At 43.2% G+C, this 16,632-nt stretch overlaps 1 protein-coding gene across 12 annotated transcripts in view; it reads right to left on the bottom strand.

The window, feature by feature from the left end:
- The window catches only part of FGGY (FGGY carbohydrate kinase domain containing), a 294,022-nt gene that overhangs the window by 24,559 nt on the left and 252,831 nt on the right, over positions 1 to 16,632 (bottom strand). For 2 of the 12 annotated variants that reach the window (XR_008306941.1, XR_008306942.1), the window contains exon 15: positions 781 to 960. The exons of 9 other annotated variants lie outside the window; for them this stretch is intronic. The gene's annotated coding sequence lies outside the window, so the exon portion shown is untranslated. Of the gene's footprint in view, positions 1 to 780; positions 961 to 14,177; positions 14,338 to 16,632 lie in introns of those variants that run through there. One more of the 12 variants, XR_008306944.1, reaches the window with a different exon arrangement.

Raw genomic sequence — 16,632 nt, 5'->3', positions numbered from 1 at the left:
AATGAGACATTGGTGCCCTCTCCTGAAAATTATTGCAGGTTGGATACCGAGGGAAGCCACTTGACTGAAGGTGTAGGCTGAAGGTTTATTCCAATGATTTCTTGTCACATTCATAGCACACATTTTGCTTTCATCACCTTCAGTTCAAACTTTTCTTCACCATCTGGCGATCGGGTGTTTTAAAAAATCTGTATTTACTTTATGACCTACGGCTAGAGCACTGTTTACATATTAGAAGCTGGATGGGGTTTTCTCGATTCTTTCCATATGTTCATTTACCCTCTCATAAAAATGTTTTGGATCTAGCCAGTTCACATGCATATATGCTGCTTTGTCAAATCCCCAAGCACGGACCACAACACAGTTCTTTTGAGCAGCCAGCTGGGATTTTATCATGAGAACCATTTCAGAGGCCACCATGCCTCGTTGTTATTGCCATAAAAATGCACAACCATACAGCTATGTTTCCTAACTTTCTGCCTAACAGGATGGACTAATAATTCATTCCTTTCTTTCCAGTGCTGGCTCTGTGACCTTAAATCTACCCCTCATCTATTCTTCCCCAACAATGAGCATCTAGGCAAGCATATAAGACATTTAAAAGAACAGAGTAAGTAGCTAAATGGCATAGGAACATATCTCCCTACTCAATTTACACTGTCAGTATAGATAATATCTTCACATACTTTTGTACTAATTGCAGTTCCAATTATTACCCCAGGCAGTGGGAAGCTACTTTAGTTTGGGTAGGCATACAATAAGTGAAGGGCACTGTTTTACCTTCATACTTGGTTTCCGAAGGTGGGAGGAAAGATGGCCTTTAGCAACAACCTTATTTTGAAATCTGCTTCAGAGGAGCTTCAGAGAATCAGATGCTGTCTACCTGCTTTCTTCCTTTGCTTGCAGATTTGAGGCAAGGAGGAGACATGTTCTTTTCATGTTATAATGGAGGTCATATCGCTAAAGCATCAAAAATACTGAATAAACATTCAGAACCGACATAGCTTAATTTGAAGGGTTTTTTATTTTATTTTTGAGGGAATTAAAAAAAATGCCTTTAAGTTAAAAAAAAGTTTTTTAAAACTTAAAAGGCATATGAGTCTAATTTACAGTTACAATTCTTGCTAGAAATTAAGCACTTGTGCAGGCTAGACCACTTTTCAGCATGAAATGTGAAAATATTTACATGCACAAATCCACATTCTCACACAGACACTTTCCAGTGAACAGCTCATTTGACCTAATCTATGACGCTGACAATCTGAGAAGGGAGACACACACATTAGGAAAATACACTGAAAACCATTTTTGACACATGACATGACCAAAGACTAATTATGCCTGAGCATAATGGCATGTCCTGCCAAATATATCTAGGGGGTGGGGGTGGGTGGCCAAGAGAGAATTCTGACCTTTCACAACAGAGGAAAGTATCCAGAGACTCTAGGATTCATGTTGACAAAAGCAACCAACGATAAGCCAAAGAACACAGTGACCTCTTCCAGTGAAATAGCAGCCATGCCTCATCGATATCTTGTACAAATGCTTGCTCTATTTCCCAAAGGAAAAAGACTCATGGGCTGTGCCTTGGGAGGGATGCACGCCAGTTGAGTGGGAAGGAGAGGTCATATTATCCATTTTAGGGAATATCTTTTTTTTTGGTCAAAGATATTATACATGCTTTTCTGAGGGAGGGCAGGATGCCTCCTAGTCTTAAGGAGGCAATTATTAGACCTCTTCTGAAGAAGCCTGCATTGGATTCCTCAGTTAGGTAACAACAGGCCTGTCTCCAACCTTCCATGGCTGGGCAAGGTAATTGAGAGGGTGGTGGCTTCCCAGCTCCAGACAATCTTGGAGGAAACTGATTATCTGGACCCATTTCAAACTGGTTTTGGGGCAGGCAATGGAGTGGAGATTGCCTTGGTCAGCCTGATGGATAATTGACAGAGGGAGTGTGATCCTATTGGTCCTTTTTTTAAATCTCTCAGCAGCTTTCAATGCTATCGGCCATAGTATCCTTCTGGAGAGTCTGAGAGAGTTGGGAATAGGAGGCACTGCTCTGAAGTGCACCCACCTCTCAGGCAGATTCCAGATGGTGTCACTTGGAGACTGTTGCTAATCAAAATTTGAACTCTTACATTGTATCCCTCAGGGCTCCATACTGTCTCCAATGCTCCTTAACATCTACATGAAACTTCTGGGAGAGATCATGAGGAGATTTGGTACAGGGTGTTATTAGTATGCTGATGACACCCAAATCTATTTCTCCATGTCAAGGCATATCCTCCCTGAATGCCTGCCTGGAGGCAGTAATGGGCTGGATGAGGGATAACAAACTGAGACTGAATCCAGATAAGACAGAGGTACTTTTTGTGTGGGGTCAGAACTCAGGAGACAATCTTGATCTGAAGGTTCTGGATGGGGTCACACTTCCCCAGAAGGAACATACACGCAGTATGAGGGTGCTTCTGGAGCCAAATTTCTCCCTGGTGTCCTAGCTTGAGGTGCTGGCTAGAGGTGCTTTTTATCAGCTTTGGCTGATACTCTAGCTGCGTCCTTTTCTTGAGATAAACAATCTTAGAGCAGTGGTACATATGCTGGTAACCTCCAGACCTGACTACTGCAATGCACTCTATGTGGGGCTGCCTTTGTACATAGTCCAAGAACTTCAGTTGGTCCAAAATGCGGCAGCCAGGTTGGTCTCTGGGTCATCTCAAAGAGACCTTATTACTCCTGTACTGAAAGAGCTACACTGGCTGCCAACATGTTTCTGGGAAAATACAAGGTGCTGGTTATAACCTATAAAGCCCTAAACAGCTTAGGCCTTGGGTATTTAAGAGAATGAGGATATTCTCATGACCAGGGGAAATCAGGCTAAGGGAGCCTAGCCCGATTTCCACTGGTCATCTGCTGCCATGGGAGCCGTGAGACTCCCAGCAGCAAACTGCAAAAAACACCCCTCCTATTTTGTTGTTTGTGTGCTGCCGTGGCCCACCTCCACTGAAACAAGCTTCCTGGCCCTGGGGGTCTCTCCAGAATGCCCCATGCACTTGCGTGGGGCATCCTGAACTTCCGGGAGCTGCGTGGCCCCTGATCCCCACAGTCCCAGCCAGCTCCATGATGGAGCCAGCAGTCATGTGGTTGGCCAATCCGGCCACCCACAGACAGCTCCCTGCCCGTGTGCGAGGAATGGTGCTTCACACCGATCGTGTGAAGCGCCTCAGTGTCTTTTTCACCATGAGCCCCACTGCCCATTGAGATCATCTGGAGAGGTTTGTCTGCTGTTGCCACTGGTTGGTTGGTTGGTTGGTTGATTTGTTTATTTATTGTTAAATTTGTATACCGCCTTTCATTAAAACAATCCCAAGGTGGTTTACACAAAAATTAAAAACAAGACTATAAAAAAAATGACACAATTAAAATATTAAGCAAAAATATAAAACAAATCCGACTAAAAAGATTTAAAATACAAGCATAAAAACTGTACAAAATACAAAGAAGCAGCAGTAGAGACAATAATATAAAAGCCTGGGTAAAAAGCCAAAATTTAACTGTGATGGAGAAAACTGTGATGGAGACTGAGGACTGAATAGCCACCGGGAGAGCATTCCAGAGTCTGGGTGCAGCAACAGAGAAGGCCCTGTCGCATGTGCATGACAACCGAACCTCCCTCATTGTCGGCACCCAGAGCAGAGTCCCCTCAGATGACCCCGTCAAGTGGGCAGCAACCTTTGGGAGCAGGTGGTCCCTCAGGTATCCCAGGCCCAAACTGTTAAGGGCTTTAAAGGTCAAAACCGGCACCTTGAATTGGACCCGGAAATACACTGGTAGCCAGGGCAGCTCTTTCAAAATGGGTGTGATGTGATCCCAATAGGCAGCTCCAGATAAAACCCTAGCTGCCGCATTTTGCACTAGCTGCAGTTTCTGGATATTCTTCAAGGGCAGCCCCACATAGAGTGTGTTACAGTAATCCAGCTGTGACGTGACTAAGGCATGGGTAACTGTGGCCAGATCTGCCTTCTCAAGAAAGGGATGCAGCTGGCGCACTAGCCGAAGCCATGCAAAGACACCCCTGGCCACTGCCTCCACCTGAGCTTCCAAAAGCAGAGCCGGGTCCAGTAATATCACCAAGCTGCATACTTGCTCCTTCAAGGGGCGTGCAACCTCATCCAGAACCAGTAAAATCTCCTCATCTTGATTGGCTCTTCCGGGAGCTGCGTGGCCCCTGATCCCCACAGTCCCAGCCAGCTCCATGATGGAGCCAGCAGTCATGTGGGTGGCCAATCCGGCCACCCATGGACAGCTCCCTGCTCGTGTGCGAGGAATGGTGCTTCACACCGATCGTGTGAAGCGCCTCAATGTCTTTTTCACCATGAGCCCCACTGCCCATTGAGATCATCTGGAGAGGTTTGTCTGCTGTTGCCACTGGTTGGTTGGTTGGTTGATTTATTCAACCAGATCCAACATTACCTCTGTCTTGTCTGGATTCAATCTCAGTTTATTTGCCCACATCCAACCTATCACGGCTCCAGCCCCCTATTCAGGACATCCACTGCCACCCTAGGATCAGATGACAAGGAGAGATAGAGCTAAGTGTCATCTGCATATTGCTGACAACTCAGTCCAAGTCCCGGATGACTTCTCCCAGCGGTTTCATGTAGATGTTAAACAGTATGGGGGACAAAAATGAACCCTGTGGGACCTCAAAGTCCAATGGCCATGGAGCCGAGCAATAGTCCTCCAGCACCACCTTCTGGACCCTCCCCCCAAGAAAGGACCCAGAGCCATACACAAATTCCCATACACAAGAGGCGGTCCAGAAGGATACCATAGTCAATGGTATCGAACGCTGCTGAGGGGTCCAGCAGAACCAAAAGGGACACACTCCCCCTGTCTAGTTCCTGGTATAGGTCATCCACTAGAGCGACCAAGGCAGTTTCAGTCCCACATCTGGGGCGGAAGCCAGAGTGAAAGGGTCCAGATGATCCATATCATCCAAGACCCTCTGCAGCTGGGATGTCACAATACGCTCAATCATCTTGCCCAAAAAGGGAAGGTTAGAGACAGGTCTATAATTGTCCGGGCTGGAGGGATCAAGGGAGGGCTTTTTAAATAATGGTCTTACCATCGCCTTCTTGAGGCACGATGGCATCCTGCCCTCCCTTAATTAAGCATTAATAATCACCTCCAACCATCTGCTTGTAGCCTCCCTGACAGCTTTTATTAGCCATGAAGGGCAAGGGTCAAGAGCACACAATGTTGCCCACACACTGCCCAGAATCTTGTCCACATCCTCAGACTGCACCAACTGAAAAGAAACCAAAACAAAAGGACCAGATGGTACCAGAGGCATGTCTGCCAGAACTGCCAAAACCCTGGAGTCCAAATCAGCATGGATATGAGCAACTTTATCTGCAAAGTGACACACAAACAGATCACAATGGGTTGTAGATTATTCTGCACCCATTACCTGGGGGGATGTGTGCAGCAATGTCTTTGCTACACGAAAGAGCTCTGCTGGTCTGTACTGAACAGATGCAATGGAAGCAGAGAAAAAGCATTTCTTCGCCTCCCCCATCACCACGGAGTAGTCCCTAAAATGGGCTCTAGCCCGTGTTTGGTCGGATTTGTCATGACTCTTCCTCCAGCATCGTTCCAGCTGTTGCCTGAGTTGTTTCATTGCCCTAAGCTCCGAGGAAAACCAAGCATCAGGACGGGCTCCACCAAGCCGGAGAGGGCATTTAGGAACAACCGTATCAACAGCCCGAGCTGTCTCTCCATTCTAGAGATTCACCAGGGCCTTGACAGGGTCACCAGCTCTGGACACTGGAAACTCCCAGAGGGCCATCTGGAAACCAAGCGGATCCATAAGCCTCCAGGGGCAGACCATCCTAATCAGTCCACCACCCCTGCAGAGGGCAAACGGAGACGTCAAACTAAACTTCACTAGATGATGATCTGTCCATAACAAGGGAGCTATCTCAAACTCGCCCACCTCCAGATCATTTATTCCCGTTAGCAAAAACCAGATCCAGAGTGTGTCCTGCCACGTGGGTAGGGCCCGATACCAGCTGAGACAGGCCCATGGTTGCCATGGAGGCTATGAAATCCTGAGCTGCACCTACTAGGTGGGCCTCAGCATGGACACTGAAATCCCCCAAGACAATAAGTTTGGGGGAACCCAAGGCCACCTCCGAGACCACGCCTGCCAGCTCAGGTAGAGAGACTGAAGTGCAGCGGAGTGGTCGGTACACAAGCAGAATCTCCAGCCTATCTCAGAGGACCTTAATTACAACTAGTCTGAGGGCTAGAGGCCACCTTAAGGACAAACACTCAAAATTCTGAGATTGCCTGACCGGGCACCTGGAAATGGGAAAGATCTCTCAATAGATGACTGCAACATCCCCTTGCCAGCCCTCCAGATGGGGCTGCTGCATGATCAGGAAACCTGGAGGACAGAGCTCAGATAGACCAACCCCACCCAGCTCATCCAACCAGGTTTTTGTCACATATACCAGTTCAGCATGCTCATCTACAATCAAATTGTAGATGAGTTATGTTTTAGCATTTACTGACCTGGCATTCAACAGCAACACCCTAATCCTTGAGGAAGTGTTCTCAGAGCTCCCTGGGGTCACAGGGTTGGGAGAAGAACTGGGAAAAGGAACAGGCCTCAATTGCCTGGACTGTTTCCCCCTGTAACGGGCTGCCCAACTCCCACCGCCATACCTCTCTCTCCCCACTACCTGTGATATTGCTGCCCCCAGACCATTCCCACTTTTCTGCTCTCCCAGACACATCTCCTCAGCCCGACCAACCACAGCTCCTGTTTTTGATAAAAACCAGGTCCAGGACTCATGCAGTCAAATTCTCGTGCTGGCTTCTTAATGGAAAGACTTATCTGGTGGCTACCCAGGGACAGCCTTCTCTGTTGCTGCCCTGCAGCTTTGGAATGCGCTCCCTGTTGAAATATGAGCCTCCACATCGCTGACAACTTTTTAAACGGCAGTCAAGAGACATTTGTTCACCCAGGCTTCTAATTGGAGCTACAGTTTTTAATAGTTGAACATTGTGTTAAATTTTAAAATATGTTAATGTTTTGTTTTAATTTGTATTGTTTTTATTGTAAACCACCCAGAGACATAAGTTTTTGGTGGTATATACATATGATTAATAATGATTAATGATTAATAATTTTAAAAAAGAATGGTGCAATCAGGAGTTGCTTTCAATACAGTATTAGAACTAGGATAATGTAATGTTAGGCATTTTTACCTATATATACATAAACCTGCATGGGCCTCACTGACTCGTCAACTGACATGAAACTCTCAGACCAAACCATAAAGGATAGAAACATGCTGTTTTTGCAGGCAGGTACCAGACCTTGCCCTAACCACAGAAAAGGTGGACGGGGGCGGGGGGACCCGGGAAAATTCAATAGTCCTGGAAAATGTGGAAAATCTCTCCCATTGGAAAATTATGGGTTAGTTACAGTTTGAACAAACATTGGCAGTTTTCTTGGGTACTTTTAGATACAGAAAGTCCAGACTTTGCAGTATAGGAGGCATAAAGTACAGGTGAAACTCGGAAAATTAGAATATCGTGCAAAAGTCCATTAATTTCAGTAATGCAAATTAAAAGGTGAAACTGATATATGAGACAGACGCATTACATGCAAAGCGAGATAAGTCAAGCCTTAATTTGTTATAGTTGTGATGATCATGGCGTACAGCTCATGAAAACCCCAAATCCACAATCTCAGAAAATTAGAATATTACATGGAACCAAGAAGACAAGGATTGAAGAAAAGAACAATATCGGACCTCTGAAAAGTATACAGTATACTGTGCTTGATTGGCCAGCAAACTCGCCTGACCTGACCCCATAGAGAATCTATGGGGCATTGCCAAGAGAAGGATGAGAGACATGAGACCAAACAATGCAGAAGAGCTGAAGGCCGCTAATGAAGCATCCTGGTCTTCCATAACACCTCATCAGTGCCACAGGCTGATAGCATCCATGCCACGCCGCATTGAGGCAGTAATTGCTGCAAAAGGGGCCCAAACCAAGTACTGAATACATATGCATGCTTATACTTTTCAGAGGTCCGATATTGTTCTATTCTTCAATCCTTGTCTTCTTGGTTCCATGTAATATTCTAATTTTCTGAGATTGTGGATTTGGGGTTTTCATGAGCTGTACTCCATGATCATCACAATTATAACAAATTAAGGCTTGACTTATCTCGCTTTGCATGTAATGCGTCTGTCTCATATATCAGTTTCACCTTTCAATTTGCATTACTGAAATTAATGGACTTTTGCACGATATTCTAATTTTCCGAGTTTCACCTGTAAAGCCATTTTACTAGTATAAATACTTACAGGGGGCATTGTTGGTTACAGCAGGGGTTCCCAACAGAGGGTACTAGCACCCCCAGAGATACTTGAAGGACTCTCAGGGAGTACTCAGAGCCCTCCTGCTTCCCCATGCTGCAGTTGCTCTATAAGTTCCCCATCTGATGATTGCTGGCTTGAAATTGACACATTCACAGTGATGTGTCTACTGCAGAAACGGAGGGAACGGGGTCTGCGGCAGAAAGGGAGGAAGACCCTTTGCCTCTGCTCCTGATTGGCTGGTTATATGTTGAAGCTCAGCATACTCCTCCCCTCAACCTGCCTGACAGGCTTCAGAAAATTAGCACTGAGGATTTCCAACTGAAATTAATGGAACTAGTAAACTTGTCCCATTAATCTCCAGAAGACTGCTTATAAGAAAATGAAGTATGATGTGAGCCAGAAGGGGTACACTTGTTTTAAAAAAGGGTTGGGAGCCCCTGGTTTATAGTATAAGAAGCACACTCAACGGCTGAACAATGAACCAAAGGGAGAAGGCAGCCCTAACATTATAAATGGAGTTTATTGTGCTGCACATGTACTGCAAATGAGCTGACAAACATAAGCCCCTACTCACTCACTCTTTTTGTCTCTGCCTGCTCCAGTTATGAAAATGAGCAAGACACCCGGCTGCTGCAAGGCAATTGGTTAGGTTTCACCAAAAGGAGGCCATGTGGGTGGGTGGGCAGTAGTGAGTCAAGGAAGGACAAGAGTGACAGCCTGAACCACCACTTCACTTGGAGGCTTGTGTGTCTGTTCTCAGCTGCAAAGGTGGCCATAAAGAACATGCTGCAAGATTCTTTTAAAAGACAATAAGCACTCTCACCAGCAACATGGCAGCCGTCTGTGGGTAAAGCCATTAGACACATACTGAAGGCAGTCCTGTGTCATGGAATCAGTGGGAAGGACATTTCCCTTCCCGTAACACTGACTTTGGAATTGGAAAAGGGAGACACAGGTGAAGACAAGACAAATGATAACCTGGGTATTTTAACATGTGCATAATGTGAAGTAAAAAACACTTCAGCCTCTACTACTACTAATCACAGAAGACAATTGTCTGGAAATTTACCTTATGTGTATATGAATTCCACATTTTATTCCTCTCCATTTCACTGGTCCAATTCCAGCTAGCCTACCATGACTGTTTAGCAGATACATTCCAACAGTGAATATAGGCAACCATAGGACATCCATTAAAGCAACACAAAGCTTCTGCAGGTGTTGTGGGAACTGGAGTGCATTTTGAACATTCCAAAGATTATAGAGTTGAACTCAACCGTTTGAAAAAATAAAATCTATGCAAACTCCTCATGGACAATTGTTTTTCCAAGATGTGACCTTCCCCAGATCTGTCCTCCACAAGGCAATAAATCATGGCCAATAGCTCTTAGAGAGGATCTACAAGCAGGAAACCTACCTCTGCCTGTATGAGTATCTGCTTACATTTTACAGTGTCTTTCTGTATTTGAAAAGCCTTAAGTTTCACACACAGAAAAAAAATCTGTGGTGAATCAGATTGTTCAGTCATCTGGAGAAGAAGACAGCTAGCACTGACAACACCAGAAACTACTGCACCCTAGTTTTATTTCTTAATCAAGCTTGACATTTTTTACTTAGAACCAATATATTCTGAAGCTTATTGATTACCACCAGGGGAGTAACAGCAGGAGAGAGGGCTGCCCTCAACTCCTGCCTGTAGGCTTCCAGCGGCATCTGGTAGGCCACTGTGTGAAACAGGATGCTGGATTAGTTGGGCCTTGGGCCTGATCCAGCAGGGTTGTTCTTATGCTCACCAGTACTATACCTGCTGTTCTGAGTTTGAATTTGGCTCTACTCTATCTTTTAGCTAGCTTGCCAAATTTTGAGACTATCTGTATCTTCAAATTACTTCTGCAAGATTCATTGGTACTCAGAAGGGTATTTAGGTACCAGAACCATCAGTACCTATTCAGTTACAGAAACATAGACCTGTATGATTGGAAAGTTGCCAAAGAGAGCCTTAGATACATATGTGAAATATGATCATTTTGAATGCTGAGAGAGCATATCTGCAGTGGCTCAACCCCAAGTGAATATCAGCAGAGGAGACCCTGGCATTACCTATGTTGCAGCTCCATATATCCTGGGGGCTTTTCCAGATCATTTTTAGCACAATGGTTGCATATTTGTGAGCCAAAATTCAGGTGTGTTTTCCTTAAATCAGTGTTTCTGCTATGAGGTTATCACATTTTCCCAGCACTTAAACTGCAATATTGTGATGCTGGGAAAATACTATTTCCCCCCACCGGGTGCATTTGTTGTGTGGAAAGTTCTCAAAAGATTGCCAAAAGGCACCTTTTGGATAACATAACTAGTTATGAGAAATACAATATCTCCCCCATGCAATTTTGAATGCTTCATAAAAGTTAGGTCTAATAAATACAGAATTTGAATTTCAGAAGAGGAAATGTCTCTAAAATGAGGAGTTTGGTGAAAAGAAAACTGAAAGGGAAAATAAGAAGAGTCACTTCAGTTCAGAATGTATGGTGTTTACTTAAAACTACAATAACAGAAGCCCAGTTAAAATGGATACCAAAAAGGAGGAAAGGTACCACCATGATTGGGAGTATGCCAGCATGGCTAACAGGTAAAGTCAAGGAAGTTATAAAGGGGAAGAAGACTTCCTTTCCATTTATAACTAACTGGAAAGCCTGCCCAATTGAAGAGAACAGAAAGGAACACCAACTCTGGAAAAAGAAATGCAAGGTGACAATAAGGGAGGCGAAAAGAGAATTTGAGGAACATTTAGCTAAAAGCATCAAGGAGAATAACAAAAAGGTTTTAAAATATAATCAGAAGTAGGAAACCTGGCAGGGAGGTGGTTGGACCATTAAACAATGAGGGAGTGAAAGGGATTATTAAGGAGGATATGGAGGTTGCAGAGAACGAGTTCTTTTAATCTGTCTTCATGGCAGAGGATACTGAGCGTAAACCTGCTCCTTAAATGGGCTTCTGAGGGACAGAGGCTAAAGAGCGGAGTCAGACAGAGGTGACAAGATATGATGTTGTCTGTAAAAATTAAAAACTAGCAAATCAAAAGAGCCAGATGGCATCCATCCAAAAGTCCTTAAAGAACTCAAATGTGAAATTGCCGACCCGCTTGTAAAATATATATAACTTATCCATACAATCAGGCTCTGTACTGGAGGACTGGAAAGTAGCCAACGTAACAACAATTTTTAAAAAGGGGTCCAGGGGTGATCCAGGAAATTACAGGCCAGTTAGCTTAATATCTGTTCCAGGCAAATTGGTGTAAAGCATTCTAAATGATAAAATTGTAAAACACATAGAAGAACAGGCCTTGCTGGGGGAGAGCCAGCATGCCTTCTGCAAAGGTAAATCTTGCCTCACGAACCTTTTGAAGTTCTTTGAGAGTGTCAACAAGTGTGTGGATAAAGGTGATCCAGCAGACATAATATTCCTGGACTTTAAAAAAGCTTTCAACAATGTTCCTCCCCAAAGACTCCTGAGAAAACTTAGCAGTCATGGTATAAGGGTACAAGTACGTGTGGACTGGTAACTGGTTGAAGGACAGGAAACAGAGGGTAGGTATAAATGGAGAGTTTTCACAATGGAGGGAAGTAAGAAGTGGGGTCCCTCAGGGATCTGTACTGGGACCAGTGATTTTAATTTATTCATAAATGATCTCAAGGTTGGGGTAAGCAAAGAGGAGGCCAAATCTGCAGATGATACCGAACTCTTTTGGGCAGTGAAATCCAAAACAGATTGTGAGGAGATCCAAAAGGATCTGTCCAAACTGGGTAAGTGGGTGACAAAATGGCAAATGCGGTTCAAGTGTAAAGTGATGCATATTGGGGCAAAAACTCACATATACACTGATGGGATCTGAGCTGTTGATGACTGACCAGGAGAAGGATCTCAGGGTTATGGAGGACAGCTCATTGAAAGTGTCAACTCAATCCGCTGCAGCTGTGAAAAAGGCTAATTCCATGATAGAAGGGGATTGAAAATAAAACGGCTAATATTATAATGCCATTACACAAAACTATGGTGCAGCCACATTTGGAGTACTGCATACAATTCTGGTCATCACATCTAAGAAAAGACATTGTAGAACTGGAAGAAGTGCAGAAGAGGACAACCAAGATGATCAGGAGCCTAGAGCACCTTCCTTATGAGGCAAGGCTACAACACCTGGGGCTTTTTAGTTTAGAAAAAAGATGACTACGGGGAGACATGATAGAGGTCTATAAAATCATGCATGGTGTGGTGAAAGTGGATAGAGAAATTTCTCTCTCACACACAACACTAGAACCAGGGGTCATCCCATGAAATTGATTTCCAGGAAATCTAGGACCAACAAACATGTACTTTTTCACACAATGCATATTCAACTTGTAGAATTCTCTGCCACAAGAAATAGTGTTGGCTACTAGTTTGGATGGCTTTAAGAGGGGTTTGGATAAACATGAAGAAAAGAACACTTGGTCACACCCATGCAACAATATAGTTTTATGGATATACAATGACATAGTACATTATTCCTGTGAATAATGAATTGTAATTTCATTTGTCTGATGAAATAAGCAAGTGCATAAGAACATAAGAACAGCCCTGCTGGATCAGGCCCAAGGCCCATCTAGTCTAGCATCCTGTTTCATACAGTGGCCCACCGGATGCCACTGGGAGCCTACAGGCAGGAGCTGAGCGCATGTCCTCTCTCTTGCTGTTACTCCCCTGCAACTGGCATTTGGAGGCATCCTGCCTCTGAGGCTGGAGGTGGCCTCTAGCCCTCAGACTAGTTGTAATTAAGTTTGTTTATCTATCTATCTGGCATACAGTGAGGAGCCAAACTTCCTCCTAGGGAACACTGTCACAGTCTGAATTATTATTGGTTCCAAAATTATTAAAGGGACAATTTGAGCCATCATCACCAAGATCTGCCTATTACTGTGCTAGAATAACATTCCACAGAATAAAAACAATTTTTAAAAAATCAAGAACAATTAAAACAATTTCATAGAGTAAAACAACCAAGCAATTTAAAATCAGCTTTAACTAAAAGCCTGAGAAAACAGGTGTGTCTTAATCATCTTTTAAAAAACAATCAGAGATGGAGAAGCTCTTATTTTGACAGATAGTGCATTCCAAAGCCCTAATGCTTAGCAATATCTAGTGCTTAACACCAGTACAATAGCTACTGCTATCATAAGACCTAATCTGGAATGAAGGGTGGTTTCCTCATACGATGAAATTGTGTTCTCACCTTGTGCAAGCATAACAACATCATTGCACATGCACGGCATAGTCTGGATGCCACTTGTTTACAAATTGAGAGCTATCCTGCTGTATCATGCATGTACACAAGTGCATCAACTGCACCAGCTAAGTTATTCTTCTTCTGGCCTGTCATTCCATCCGATGGAATGTAGTTTTTTGATGTTTTGTTCCCTTCTGTAGCGCAGATTTCCCCACTTCTGTTTTGTTTTGTTTTGAAAGGCAAGGACACAGAATTACAGCCATCATCCGCAGCAAGGATAGTCCCTTGCCCAGCTTCATGCTATTATTTGTTTATTTAACATATTTGTATACCGCCCAAAATGCAAGTCTCTGGGCGGTTTGCAACCCAGGTATTAGAAGATATTAGATGATTAGAAGAGGCTGGGATACAGAATTAGTGGTTCTGAGTCAGAGGTAGGGCAAGTTCTACTCAAAGGGAAACAAGCATTTCTTCTGTCCTTTCGGAAAGCTCTAACATTAAGTGCCCCCACTGACCCAGCCTGTTGAACTTCCTGCTGATCCTAGCTAAGAGGTGGCCACTTAGAACTATGCCATTTCTTCCATATCTCTATCTTCCTACTATGTTTTACAAGTTCTTGCCATCTCTCTTATTTCTCTCAAACTTGGATGCTCTTCCATCTTCATAGCTCTCCCCCTGAAATAGATTTGGAATATACAGTTAAAGGAAATAACTAATGATTACCATATTCATAATACAGGCTGTATTACTGACTTATCACTTTCTGAGCAAACTATGCTACAAAGAACATTCCTCAATCTGTTGAGTTTTTTGTGCAGGAGAATTATCTTGGAGGATGGAAGAGAGGCTGCTTATCCCTGGAGAAGGGAGTAAGAGAGCTGGGGGCAGATATCTTACCTACCAAAAAAGGTGCTTGAAATCTGACTCTGCCTGGTTACATTCATCATTTATGTTGGATAAGGAGAGAAGTGAAGTTGCAATGAGCTAGATTCACAATCTTTAAAGATATCTAAGGAGCTATGCCATAAGTCTAGAAAGTGGACTTGTTCAGTACCTACTAAATGCACACTGTCAGGATAACATGTCCTAAAACTGTACTGATGTTTATTGCTTAAACTGCTATATTTTCAGGGGGTGTCTGTATATTGTTTTGCCAGCAAATTTTCATGTCTGACTTTTTTTAATTTTTGCTCTTTGTTGTAGTTGCAAGGACTAGCCAATTGATGCAATACTGCATCAGTTTCAAACATCACATTTCTTCCCATTAGTGGTATTTTCAGATTGTGTAAATGGCTTAACGGAGATCTAAAATGAATCTAGCTTTTGTTCAAAGATAGTTTCTGAGAGAATAGCCACAAAGAGAACATGCATTCAAAAAGAAAAAGGAATCTCCATGGTCTTCTCTGTACAATTTCTAATATACTTTTTGGGCCTATTTCCATACTAGTGTTGCATTAGGGTAATGTTGCACAAAATAGTAATGCCCGTTCCAGACTACTTCTTGCACTAGCAGAATATGTTGACATCTCACACAGCCCAGAGGCCTTCCACTAATACAGTCCTGCAACATCACAGAGCTTTGCAGAGCTCCACAAACTTAAGTGTGCACACAACTTCTCTCACTGTACCAGCCTAACAATAATCCGGATGTCAGTCACTGTACCTCTCCCTTGTTTCAACTTCAGCCTATTTGTGTAACTTTGTTTTAAAGTTTGGTTCTATTAACAACAGGTGTCTTGAGCAGTTACAAGGTGTATCTTTTTCTTCGTAGGGTGTATAAAAAACAAGGATTTTATTTTTAAAAACCCCTAACATGCATAATATATTGGAATTACAGAGACATGTGAACCCCAAAATTGGTCAGTCATTCGATTTTGCAGGAATAGAAGGAATTCAGGGCCTTTTCCTCCCCAGTGCAGTAGTTTAATTGAAAACAAATACTTCCAGACTTTACAAAGTCATGTCACTTTAAGACAAAGAAGTTGTCTGGAGACATGTTTTATATTTTATATAGTTGCTGTGCTGTAATGGAATAATTTCTAGTTCAAATTGAAAGGGCCCAGTGTTTCCAGTTATCCTGCAATAAGTAAACCAAGCCGTGGATTCACTCTAATGAATAAAAGTAACACTGAGAAGAAAACTCCACTGACAACATGGTGCCAAAATATGAATTCCACCCATGGCAGCACATGCACCCAGTGGTCTCAGCATAGGTTGAAGTGGCTGGAAGACATCTTTATTCTCACTGAGGAGTTAGAATGAGTCATGATGTGATGAAAAATGCAAATGTCCATATGAATATTCGGTCATACTAATTATATACCACTCTTCAACCAAAGTTCTCAAAGAAGTTTACACAGAAAAATAAATAATACATAAATAAGATGGTGCCTTGTTCCCAAAGGGTTTACATTCTAAAAAGAAACATAAGGCAGACACCAGCAATATCCACTGGAGGGATGCTGTGCTGGGGTTTGATAGGGCCAGTTGCTCTCCCCCTGCTAATTATAAGAGAATCACCACTTTAAAAGGTGTCTCTTTGCTTAGTTAGCAGGGGATAGCAAGAATCACATGAACAAAATGATTATCAAAATCCACATAAAATGAACGTAACTACGCAAATCAACACATAGATCTATATGTGGTAAAACAAACACTTATTTGAGGGCCATTTCACTCATTATTCTTTGGGTGTAGGCCTAAAGTACTTAAAGGTGTTTAACTGGAAGATATACAGTGTGATCATGAGAAGCATGCATTTATAAAATCATGTATTATAGGGGTACATCGGAGATCGCTGTTGCTGCTTAGTAAGCATTTCTGCATAATATGTGGATTGAACATTTGAAACAGTTAAAATATTGCAGTTTTAGTACCCCTGCTCCTTTTATAACTGTGGCACAACAGCTACAGGGGCATCTTGTGTGAAGCAAGAAAAACACAACTAGATAATTTGATTCCACTCATGAC

This window comes from Hemicordylus capensis, chromosome 4, assembly GCF_027244095.1.
Source record: "Hemicordylus capensis ecotype Gifberg chromosome 4, rHemCap1.1.pri, whole genome shotgun sequence".
NCBI classification, from domain to species: Eukaryota; Metazoa; Chordata; class Lepidosauria; order Squamata; family Cordylidae; genus Hemicordylus; species Hemicordylus capensis.
The sequence above is the reverse complement of the archived record's forward strand: the minus strand, read 5'-3'. Positions and strand labels throughout refer to the sequence as shown.